The sequence below is a fragment of the Sarcophilus harrisii genome, chromosome 3, assembly GCF_902635505.1.
Source record: "Sarcophilus harrisii chromosome 3, mSarHar1.11, whole genome shotgun sequence".
NCBI lineage: Eukaryota > Metazoa > Chordata > Mammalia > Dasyuromorphia > Dasyuridae > Sarcophilus > Sarcophilus harrisii.
In genome coordinates, this window is record NC_045428.1 from 573,606,649 (window position 1) to 573,619,590 (window position 12,942).

Sequence of the window (12,942 nt, forward strand, 5' to 3'; positions counted from 1 at the left end):
TGTGTCATGGTTCTCTCCTGGCTCTCCTACCTGTCTGATCACTTCTTTCTCACTGATTCATTCTTCTCCACCTGCCCCTGAGTGTGGGTGTCCTTCAAGATTCTGGCCTTGACCCTCCGCATTCTGTTGCAGTGATCTCACTTCCCCATGGCAGACACCTCCCCAGTTTGTAAATCCAGCCCAGTTGCTCTTCCTCAGATTCCAGGCCTGCAGCATCAACCACAGACTATACAGGGGTCCTCAAACTAAATGGCCAGATGTGGCAGCTGAGGACGATTATCCCCCTCACCCAGGGCTATGAAGTTTATTTAAAGGCCCACAAAACAAAGTTTTTATTTTTACTATAATCTGGCCCTCCAACAGTCTGAGGGACAGTGAACTGGCCCCCTATTTAAAAAGTTTGAGGACCCCTGATTCCACAAGTATCCCACCAGCACTTCACGATGCCCAAAATTGAAGGCACCATCTTCCATTCCAAACCTACCACTTTCTCCAAAATACTCCATTTTTACTAATAATAAATCATCTTCCCAGTTACATAAATTCTGGTCCTCTTCAATTTTTCTTTCTCCTTCATAACTTATATTCAGTGTTAACAAGCTCCACTGATTTTAGTTTTACAATCTCTCATGAATTTGTCTCCTCTTTTCTATTCATGCTGCTTCCACTCTAGTTCAGGCCCTCATGGCATCTTACCTAATCCAGTCCACTCACTGTGGACATACTTCCTTTGGTCTATCCTGAGCACACTTTTCTCTAGTCCCAGACTAGTCTAGTCTAGTATCCTTAGCAGGTAGCATCAGCTCCTGTGGTTCAATGATTTTCATGTAAACGACTCCCAGATCTCTATCCAGCTCTAAAGACTCCTGAACTCATCCATCATTACCAACTATCTGCCAGAAATCACTACGTGAATGTTCCATGTGCATATGGGACCCAATGGGCATACACAATTCAAAACATCAGAAAGAGAATTCTTTATATTTCCCCCAACTCTCCCAAACTTAAAGCTTTTCTTTTCTTATTTTTATGGTGCTAATTCTAAATTATCTCTCTGTGCTTTAATCCTCACAAAACTACATTCAAACAAATACCTCTGTATACAAGTGTACCTCTGTAACAAAGCAAAATGTAACCTCTGACCATCTCTCAAAGTATCAATTTGTATTTGTTATGAGTTACTCCTGGGTATTACTTGGGATTTTAGAAACAACAGTATCCAGAGGCTGCCAGTGACAATTTCATTAGGGATTCAGAGAGCTCCAAAATCCAGATTTCCAAATCGCTTCTTCAAATTTTCACATTTCTGTTGATGGAACTATCATTTTTCAAGTCACTTAGATTTGCCAAACTTAGATTCATTCTCTCCCTCTCCCCACAAAATTATCCTATTAGTCATCACTTTTGGTTGATTTTGCCTCTATAATATTTTGTGCATCTATTTGCTTTTCCTCACCCACAGGATCTCCATCCTAGTTCAGCCCTCATTACCTCTCTCTGCAGTCGTTGTTGCTGTCCTTGGTAACTGAAGAGGGCCAAAATGACACTGTGATATCTGGGTCAGTGTACAGTGTGTCTGACTGACTGATCAGACCAATAATAGCTCAGAAAGAAGGCCCTACCACAGGTTGGGTACAAACAGTCCATATGTCCACTTGGAAGGAGATGTTTCTAAATCTGTGTTTCTCATGTTTCTGTTGAGCTACTGCAATTCTTTGCTCAATTTCTTTGATGTAGGTAAACCCTGCTAAACAATCCTGGGCCAGTGTTCATGTCTCACAATCAACTCCAAACTTCTTCAGAAAGCCCTTGAGAGTGTTCTTATATTGCTTCTTCTGATCTCCATATGAGTCCTTGCCTTGTATGAGTTCTTCAAAAAATAGTCTTTTAGGAAAAAGCATGTTTGACATTCAAACATCATAGCCAGCCCAGCAGAGTTGTGCTCTCTGCAATAGAGTTTGAATTCTTGGCAGTTCAGCACAAGAGATGATCTTGCTGTCGGGTACTCTATCCTGCCCTGCCAGGTGATCTTCAGAATCTTCTTAAGAAGTGATTCAATTTCCTAGCATACCATTGGGAGGCTGTTCAGGCTTCACAGATTATTGCAATAGCTTTCTCATGGATTTTCCACTGTTGGTCTCTTCCCCCCCCCTCTATTCAGTCTTCTATGAAGATGCTAACTGTACATAAATCTGGTGGTATCCCACCTCTACTCAGTAATTATCAGTGGCTCTAGGATAAAATACAAAATCTTCAGTCTTTACAATCTGGATCCCTCTATCACCTTACCAATCTTAATTTATTATCAATTTCCTCTATGTACTCTCTATTTCAGTTAGAGGGGAAAGTTTGCCAGCCAGTTTAATCTATCTATTAACAAGCAGTTAAGTGCTTTCTACATTGCAGGCACTCTGCTAAGTGGTATCAATGCAAAGGTAAAAGCACAACAATCACTTCCCTGAAGGAATTTATATTTTAAAAGGAGAAATGACAAGTAGATCTAAGATAGACAGCAGGTAATCTTGAGTAGAAGGTTGTTGGAATACATAGGAGCCACCTGACAGTGGCTGCTGGAGATCCAACCCAGAATGGATCTCCTTTTGTGAGAGGGTGATACAAGGAGATTGAGAGGCAATTGCTGTTCTCTGACCTCCCCACTGAGAGGCCATTGCTTTGTCTGACCTCTCTCCTGATCCCTCTGCCTCCAATTTATCTCATTCCCAGGCCACAAGGAACACCTGTGTCAGCAAAGGCTGCCCTGCAACTCCTTCAGATTCTATGATTCACAGCTGTGGAGGCTCTCGGAGAATTGACCTGTCCCTTAACAGAAGGCAATGAATAGAGAGACCAGAAAGGCCTCCTGCAGAAGGTTGCATGTCCAGTAAGGATGAACTAAACCAGGGCTTCCAAGAGGCAGAAATTAGCAGGGAAAGCATAATATGGAGATGGGAGATGGAACAACTGAAAGTGAAATAGAGAGCAAGCCACTATGTTTGGACTACAGAGTGCAAATCTCTGAAAGAAAGGCACAAAGGTAATTAGTGGAAAGCCTTTTATTTCCTACATCTATTTTTTTGGTTTCTAATACTTCCATCACTTAGTACTTTCCCTAGCCATTACTCTTACTTTTCTCATTTCCTGGTTTCAACTAGGAGTGAACCAGTTCAGTTCTACATTGCCTTTTACTCTCCAATTCCTTGTATTCTTATTCTAGCACCACTCATTTTCCCTTTCTTTTGGGAGAGAAAAGGGTGACAAGGGATAAAAGATGTTCCCAGAAGCACACAGCTAATAAGTGTCTGAGGTTACATTTGAACTCAGGTCCTCCTAACTCCAGGGCCAGTGATCTATCCACTGCACTACCTAGTTGCTCTTAGGCTGGATTGTGGGCTCTTTTAACATAGGTATAATATCCAGAATTAGAGAGTGAGAATCACACTGGACTCTAAAAGTTACAATTTAGGAAGGATATTGATAAGCTGGAGGAGAATTAGTCAACTAATATTTATTAAGCACCTGTTATGTGACTGGCACAGTGCTAAGTTCTAGGACTACAAAGAAAGGTTAGAAAAGATAATCCCTCTTTTCAAGATGCTCAAAATTGAATGGGAGAGAAAATATGATACTAACTCTGCAAAAACAAACTAGATAGTGAAAATTGGAGGTAATTAACAGAAGAAGGGCATTGAGATTAAAGAGGCTTTTGAAAAGATTTATTATTAAAGCTTTTTTATTTTCAAAACATATGCATAGATAATTTTCAATGTTCAACCTTGCAAAACTTTGTTCCAATTTTTTCCCTCCTTTCTTCCTACCCCTACCCTAGATAGCAAGGAATGCAATATAAGTTAACCATGTGCAATTCTTCTATACATATTTCCACATTTATCATGCTGCACAAGAAAATCGGATAAAAAAGGGGAAAAAGAAAAAAGAAAACAAAATGCAAGCAAACAACAACAAAAGAAGTGAAAATACTATGTTGAGATCCACCCTCAGTTCCCATAGGCTTCTCTCTGGGTGCAGATGGCTCTCTTCATCACAAAACCATTGGAACTGGGCTGAACTGTAGAAAAGAGCCACATCCATCAGAATTGATCATTGTATGATGTTGTTGTTACTGTGAAAAATGATCTCCTAGTTCTACTCACTTCACTTAGCATCAGTTCATATAAGTCTTTCCAGGACTTTCTGAAATCATTCTGCTGATCATTTCTTATAGAACAATATTTTTTAATATTTTCAAGTTTCCAGTGAATCATCATGGTATGGGATGATCCTGGATTTTTCAAGGTTATATTAGAACATGAGCTCTAACAGTTTCTACTCTGCTGGAAAAATTTTAAATATTGTTTCAATGATAAGTCTATCTCCTTTCAAAAGATTATTCTTACTAAGGGCCAGCTAGGTATTAATAAAGTTCTGGGCCTCAAATCAGAAAGACCTGAATTCAAATCCAACCTTAGATACTTCCTTATCCTTGGTAAATCACTTAATCTGTTTTCCTCAGTTTCCTCAACTGGGGATACCTCCCAGGGTTGCTGAATATATAAATAATATTGTAAAGCACTTATCACAATACCTAGCACATTATTATTCCCCTCCCCTTCATTAAGTCCTGTCTACTCTCTTACCCCCCTTTCATTAAGTACATATAGAAAAGATCTGAAAGGGTTGATAACTGCTGTCAGTTTAGTCACTAATGAGCTTCAAAAACTTCTAAGAGGGGAAGTGCCTAAGAAATGGAGAAAGATTAAAGTCCCCATTTTCCAAAATGGGAGGTTGGGGAAGTCTTCAAACTGTTGTCCAAATAATAAGCATTTATTTATTGTTATGTGCCAGGCACTGTATTAAGCACTGGAGTTTGGTCAGTGAGTTTAGCTTCAACTCCTGGAAAATTCAAGACCATATTACCCAAGATACTGTTTCAAAGCATTTAGAAAGGACAAGGGCGACGAAGAATAAATCATATCAGACTGATCTTATTTGACAGGTCCCAGATTGGTAGAGCAAGGAGATACAACTGATACTTCACCACGGTATTTGGCAAAGTCTCTCACCTTACCCTTGTGCACAAATAGAGGAATGTAAGTTAGATGATAATCCATGTAAATAGATTCAGAACTGGTTGGATGACTGGAACCAAATTGATTAACATCAACCTGGAGAGATTCACCTATATTGGAACAGACTCAAGATCTTTGAGCCTGTGCTAGTCAGCATTTTTATCAATGATTTGGATGAAGACATAAATAGCCTTTTTGACAAATTTGTAAATGACGCAAAACCTGGAGAGCTGGATATCATTCTGGATGACAAAGGCAGAATGCAAAGGGGTCTCAACAGGACTGAACAATGGGTTCGGTTCAGTTGGGATCCACCCTCAGACACCCCAGTCCTTTCTCTGGGTGCAGATGACTCTCTTCATTACAAAATCACTGGAACGGGCCTGAATCATCTCATTGTTAGAAAGAACCAAGTCCATCAGAATTGATCATTATATAGTATTGTTGTTGAAGTGTATAATGCTCTCTTGGTTCTGTTTACTTCATTTAGCATCAGTTCATGTAAGTCCAGGCCTCTTTGAAAACATCCCATTGATCATTTCTTATAGGACAATATTCCATAATATTCATATACTATAATTTATTCAGCCATTCTCTAACTGAACAAACATTTTTGCATATGTGGGTCCTTTTCCCTTCTTAATGATCTCTTTGGGATGCACAGTCATCAGTGACACTGCTAAATCAAAAGGTATGCGCAGTTTGACAGTCCTTTGGGCATAGTTCCAGACTGCTCTCCAGAATGGTGGGATGCCTTCACAATTCCACCAACAATGAATTAGTGTCCCAGTTTTCCCATCCCCTCCAACATTCATCATTATATCTGAGAGGTACCTCAGAGTAATCTTTATTTCTCTGATCAATAGTGATTTAGAGCATGTTTTCATATGACTAAAATGGTTTCAATTTTATCCTCCGAAAATTATCTGTTCATACCCTTTGACCATTTATCAACTGGAGAATAGCTTGAATTCTTATAAATTTGAGTCAATTCTCTGTACATTTTAGAAAAGAGGCCTTTATCAGGACCCTTGACTGTACAAATTTTTTCCCAGTATATTTGAAAGGGTTTTTGAAGAAAGTAGGACTTGATCTTGAGACCTGAAGGAAACCAGGGAAGCCACAAGCATAGATAAGGAGGCAGAGTGTTTCAAGCATGGGAAATAGCCTGTAAAAATGCATGGAACTTGGCGATGGAGTGCCTGATTGGGGGCATAACAAGGAGACCAGTGTGTCTGGACCACAGAATACACAGAAGGATCAGAAGCCTGGAAAGGTTAGAAAGGATTAGAATACGAAGGACTTTGAAAGCCAACTAGAAGATTTTATATTTGCTCCTGGAGGTAACAGAGATCCCTATTGAGTAGGTGGGTGACAGGATCAGTCTCATACTGTAGAAAGCTCAGTTTGACAGCTGACTGGAAGATGGATTGGAGTGGGGATAGACTTGAGGCAGGAAGACCACCCAGCAGGCATGAGGCAATGAAGGCCTGCACCAGTAATAGCAATTTCAGAGAGAATAAGAGCTAGGGGAAAGGCTATGTAAGAGAAGTTACAGAGATAGAAAAAAGATTTGACAATTGATTGGATGTGGGAAGTGAGAAAGAATGAGGACCTGAGCATGTCATCTGGGTGACTGGGAAAATGGTAGATATTACTATGACAGTAATAGGGAAGTTAGGAAGATGGAAATTTGGGGGAAAGGAGAATGAGTTTTGGTTTGGATGTCTTGGGTTCAAGATGTCTATGGGACATTCATTTTGAGATGTCTAAAAGCCAGTTTGAAGATTCAAGATGAATTCAGGAGAGAGGTTAGGGCTGGATAAGTAGATGTAAAAGTCACTTATATAATACCATCTAATAATTGTTTGAAGAAAAGAATATTTAATCTGCAGAAGAAAAACTGGGGGATTGGGGATGGAGGGAAATGAGTTTGGGAAGTGATAGCTGTTTAAGTATTAAAAATACTAATATATGAAAGAGGATTGGATCTTTTCAGTGTCTGGGGAAGAAGGAAAGAGGTAATCAAATCTGCTGAATAAAAGTTATAACCATTACCCACCTGAGACCAAAGTAAGGAAAAATTTCTAAATAATCAAAACTATTTAAAAGTAGACTCAAGTGCCTCAGCTAGTAGGTACATTTTTCCGAAGATTGATGTTCAGGTACAGACAAGACTGTGAAAGTCCCTTTCTCCAGAAAATGTGATTCTTTTACTATGTATTCTGATAGGGAAGAGAACAATGGGAGTTGCCGTTGATGGGGAAGAATATATGATGAAAAATAAACATGACCTGGGCCTTGAAAAATGGGATTTGAATGAAGTCATTTGTGGGAGGGAGAGGGAAGGAAAAAGATGAAGTAATTATCAGCCTGAAGAAAACAGAGAAGCAGAGTATTATATTCAGGAGACACAAAGAGGTTATCATCTTTGGACCAGATGAAGGCTGCTAGAGATTGGTGAGAAATAGGGCTGGACAAGTAGCGTAAGGCCAGATTATGGATGGCCTTGCAAACCAAAACCTTGCAAAGGTTAGGTTTTTTATAGTAAGCACCAGGGAGCAATTTTTGCTTAGAGGGGTGGGACAGAGAGGTGATTTGATAAAAATGGCATAAGAAAAATGAATAATTTCTGAATTTGTGAAAACAAATATTAGTATCAGAATATTATATTCTCAACATCATATTAAGTATGGAGGCTATAAAAGAAGCATAAAATAGGATATCTGACCTCAACTAGCTTATAGCTTAGCTTGGGAGAGTAACCCATCTTAAGTATTTTCTAGGTACTCTGCTGTGAACATTAAACTGTTATAAAATATGAAGGAGCCCTAATAAGATCTTTGTCTATGTTTCTTTCTAAAGCTGATAACAGCAGGTAGGCATGGAGAGAAATAACCTACTTCCTTTAGTTCCCCAAATCTGAATTCCTATTATCCCCCCTTAAAAAAAGCAATAACACAAAAAACCTGGTTAGTTTTCTTTCTTTAATCATGGCTGTCCATTTTACTGCATTTCCCGGACACAGACATGATTAGATCGGCTCTCTACCCATTAGGAATCTCCATTCTAAAGAAGCACTGATGTGGGAAAACATTGAAAACATCAGACCAGCTGAATGGCCCCTGAGCCAACAGTGCATACAACAAACCATGGTCATTAGCATGCACACAGTGGTAGCTAGGGCCAGCACTAATAAGACAAATGTGAAAAGAATGAGTGCACAAAGAGTCTTCCTAACTGGAAATGAGAAGTGGATTCCCATCCACCCCCTAACCCAATTATACAACCTTCCCACTCAGATTTGTAAAAGGAAAGGGGGAAATGTAAAAATCTCTACTTACTCAATAAACTAAGTAGAAAGCTTTGTATCAGGATCATGGTTATAAAGACTGTGTTTCCTGCTTTGTACCTCATACGCTGTCTAGAAGGTACTCATTGGAGAACTGTTACCACAGTAAATATAAGCTATTATCTTTATTGTTGTTATTATACAATTCCAAATAAACATTAAGTAGCAGTAGTAACATCAACACAAAATAAAATTTAGATTTAGTTCGAGGGAAAACAGTTCAGGCTGAGTTCAGTTCTGTATTTGATACAACCTAATATTCAGCTGTAATAAGTATAATTATAATGTCAAGTATTATTATTATCCTATAAAATTGAGAAAAGCTCTCTAGTTTTCTCACAGAAATCACAAGTAAAATAAGCTATTTCTTGTTTCTGGACTTGGCAGAGAATTCTTTAGTCCAAACTTAAAATTTACGTCTTGGCTGTGACATAAACATGACAAATGCCTCCAAAGTTAACAATGTATAAGGTAGTGCTCTGAAAACTCTTCTTAAGTTGAAGCCTCATAGTTTGCTTTACATCCTGTCAGTCACCATTTATTCACCATTTTCCACTTGGAACAAAGGAGCATGTTAATGTCATTACTTCCTCTTTGGAAGTGGAAAGTTACAGTCACAATTACAATCATAAAATGTCAGAATTGCAAGGTAACAGAGCCATCAGTCCAACCTGAAAAATGATCTCCCTTTACAATTTAACCAACATTTGGTTGAAGGAAAACAAAAATTTCCCCAGCAGTGGCTAATTATGAGGAAGTTTTCCCTTAAACATCTAGATTTTTTTTCCCCCTCTTTTTGGCTTCCACTCCTTGCTCTTAATTCTGCTCCCTAGGATTGGCAGAACAAGCCTAATGCTTCTTCCATTTGACATCCCTTTCAATACTTAACACTTGACACGTCCCACTGTTTTCTCTTCTCCAGATCCCCATGCCTGTCTTCACTCATTTTACATGAAATGTTAACAAAGCTTGGTTCTCTGGTTTGAATATTAGAAGCAGGAAATTATCAAGTGGGGAGTTGGAAAAAAGAGCAGGAAATAACAGCAAGTCACAATGGGAAAGTAAATGCACAGGAGTCTAAGCTCACTTGGCTCTGGGTGATTTTTGATTGTTTCCAAAAAAAAAAGCAGATGAATTCTGCAAGCATGAAGATTTGCCACCATTAAAGACGTCCTAAAACCTTGCCACATAAAAAAAAGACAATTCTCTCAGAGAAGCTATAGAAATGTATAAGTCTGAAATATCCTAAGGTGGTTTAGAGTTAGGGTATAATTACAAGGATTTCCAAATTCTGAAGTGTTTGTTAAAAAACAAAACAAAACAAAACTGTCAATACAGCCATAGATAACACACATCTCCTCAAATATACACAGCAAATGCTGCTGTGGACGACATTCATTTTTACATGCACATAAAGCAAATCCTTTATTCAAAAGCTTTCTATCTTGGAGAGACATGGCAGAGGTTCCTTGGACTCCTTTAGCAGAGCCTTCAAGAGCACAGGGTCACCTCCATACTATGATGAGGCACTGAGGAGGACTACTAAAGATGTATTTATATATTCTTGCTTGGAGCACATTTTCTTAAAATACCTCAAAGGCAGCAATAAAACAAACTTATACCACTTAGGTCATTTTTTCCTTCCCGTGCAATGTTGATATTTAAATGAATGTGTTCTTGCCAATTAATTTACACACCCCTCTCTAGATTAGCACAATCAATTCCATCAAGTTGATTCTGAGAGAAACCACACATTAAGAAACCTTTTCTCCAGAAATAATAAATCAAACGTCAAACGTGAACCCTTTTGTAAGGATAACAAAAATGGTTCAATTGGCTCCAGTATGCTTTCTCTCCTCACCTCCCACACTCTTCCCATAGAAGCTTTAAATGTTGAAGATCTAATACTAAATATAAGATCTGCATCAGACTTTGGCTCTAATTTATATTCTGGGACTCCAATAATGGCATCTCTTCAGCACTGTCAGCACTTGGACCAGGCGTCCCCAGCCCACTGCTTTCCTGAGCTGTACTGGAGGTATGTAATTTGTCTGATGAGAAGGCTTTGCACGTTGTGTCTCCTGAGAGCTGCAGCTCATGTATCATCTTTCTGTAACAGGCATTTTCACTAATTAGGGACAACCTCATATCAATTAACTTGGGTCTTAAAACCATGATTAAAGAAACCAAATTGTTGTTTATAGGAATTGCTGTATCAGTGACAGATGGTTTCGGGATACATGGATGGTGCTTGAAATAGGCTTACCCCCAAATCCACAGACAAAGCCAAATGGCCACAAAGCATCCCTTCTTCATAGGAACAGACAAACACAGATAGGCAAGGTTGTAGAAGGGGAAAGAGAATATTTTGGTCAAAATGGAGGGGATGGGAAGAATCATATGCAAAGGAACAAGACTCCACACAAAGACATTTCATATAATATGACATGTCTCATTTTCCAAAACTCTGAGACCTGGGTCCAGGGTCTCAAAACATCAAACTTTTTGGATGATACCCATAAAAAACCACATGGGCACAATGAATCCTCAATGTTAAACTATTTTATTAGTAACTTCATTTTCACTTTCGCATTGGCACTATATATACATTTGTGAGTATATACAATAGAGAAAAAAAAATGAGAAAGAAAAAATGAGTCAATGGATGCAAGCTTGTGGAGTGGCTGGTATCCTACCAGGTGCTTCACTGGTCTTATTCACTCCACCATTGCATTTGGGGCATATTTTCATTGTGAACCTAAAACCCAAGTTTTGTATTGCAATCAAGCCCTCAAACCGTAGTGTGAATCCTCTGGGCTCTAAGCCCAAGTCAATGTGGAAAATCAATGATGTGGCTTAGTGCAAAAATAAAGGTGTTAGGTAAACTTCATCTGGAATATCTGCAATCGCTATTGACTGGAAAACACTTCAGGATCTCAAATGGTACAAAAAGTAGACATTGCTGATGGATTTTTTTAAAAAGCTGGTAGATCTTTCACTATCAACAAAACTATTCGCCAGCTGTGAAGGACAGTGTTGGAGGTAATGTCTAAAGCTCTGAATATTCCAATTGCAGCAATAAAAGTCCCAGATTTTTAGAGGGAGATCAAGGTAGAAAGGTTTTTATAAGTAAAGTACACAGCACAATGCCTTCACACAGCTGACGCAGTGGAAGGCAAGATTCAGGTTAAAAAAAAGTTTTAGTTTTAAGAATTTTATTTGTTTGAATTGATATTCTAAATGGGCATTTCTTTTGGCTACTATTTCCCCCATTTGTCAACTAAATCAAATATTTGTTGATTAAGACATTTTAGACTCATTTGGTTTCTGTTAGAGCCATTGAATATATTGGTAAAATTATGTGAATTTGTGATAATGTTAGATCCTTTGTTTCTTATATATTTTATTTTTATAATCAATGATTTGTTTGACTAAGTGAGGACTAAGACTTGGCTTGTATTCCCTATTTTTTCTCATTATTATCTTTTCTTTTGGCTAATTTTGACATTTGTTCTAGTCAGACTACACAGCGAAATGATTTTAAAATGACTTTCATCAGCAACAAGATTTTCCCCCCATTAAAACATAGTCAATTTTATTTGGGGGTGTGGAAACAATGGCATTAAGTAGTCACATGATTTCTAAATAATATAACTCCAGTTCCAAGGACTTCTCATATTCAGTTTAAAATCTATAATTAAATGATTAAGATTTTTTTATGTTTTGTTGAAGTCTCAGGCATTTGCTTTAAATAGGTTAAATGGGATTCAATTTGATTGAATCAATAAATCAATTAAATTTGAAAAAATAAAACTAATAAATACAAATATGTACAAAAAAGAATTTTATTTGCTGTTAGAGTATTTATGGTACTGTAGATTTCATGTGTTATGAAAATGATTATTATTTAAAATTACTGTTTTTTATTATTGAGATATTAGCACACATTGTCACAGAATTCTAAGGAATTACTAGTGAGAAAAAATGTTTTGCATGTTACCAATTTTATTTTATGTATTGCATTTTGTAGGTTATTTCATGGTAACTGTCCTAGGATATTATCAGAATTAATGTTTTGTCATAAACCATCGTATGCAGGAAAGTGTATTTTCAACAATCTGACAAAAGATTACAGATTTTGATGGTTGTGGGAACCTAGACTTCTATTTTTCATAGATTCAATGTATAATTTGCTTTGTAAACTTTTGCTTTGTTTTCTACTAATGAATTGGCTATATTTTGTATGACATATTTGCTTGAATATATAAAGCAAATATATAATAGTTATTTGCATATTAACTATATATTGTATTTAATACGTAGTATATTCTGAGTATGTGTATTTGAAATGTAAGACAGCCCAGTGGCACAGTGAATAAGAGAGCTGGGACTGAAGTCAGGAATTCTCATCTTCTTGAGTTCAAATTGGGCCTCAAATACTTCCTAGCTATGTGACTCTGGACATATCACTTCAACCTGTCTGCCTCAGTTTCCTTATCTTTGAAAGGATTTGGAGAAAGAAAT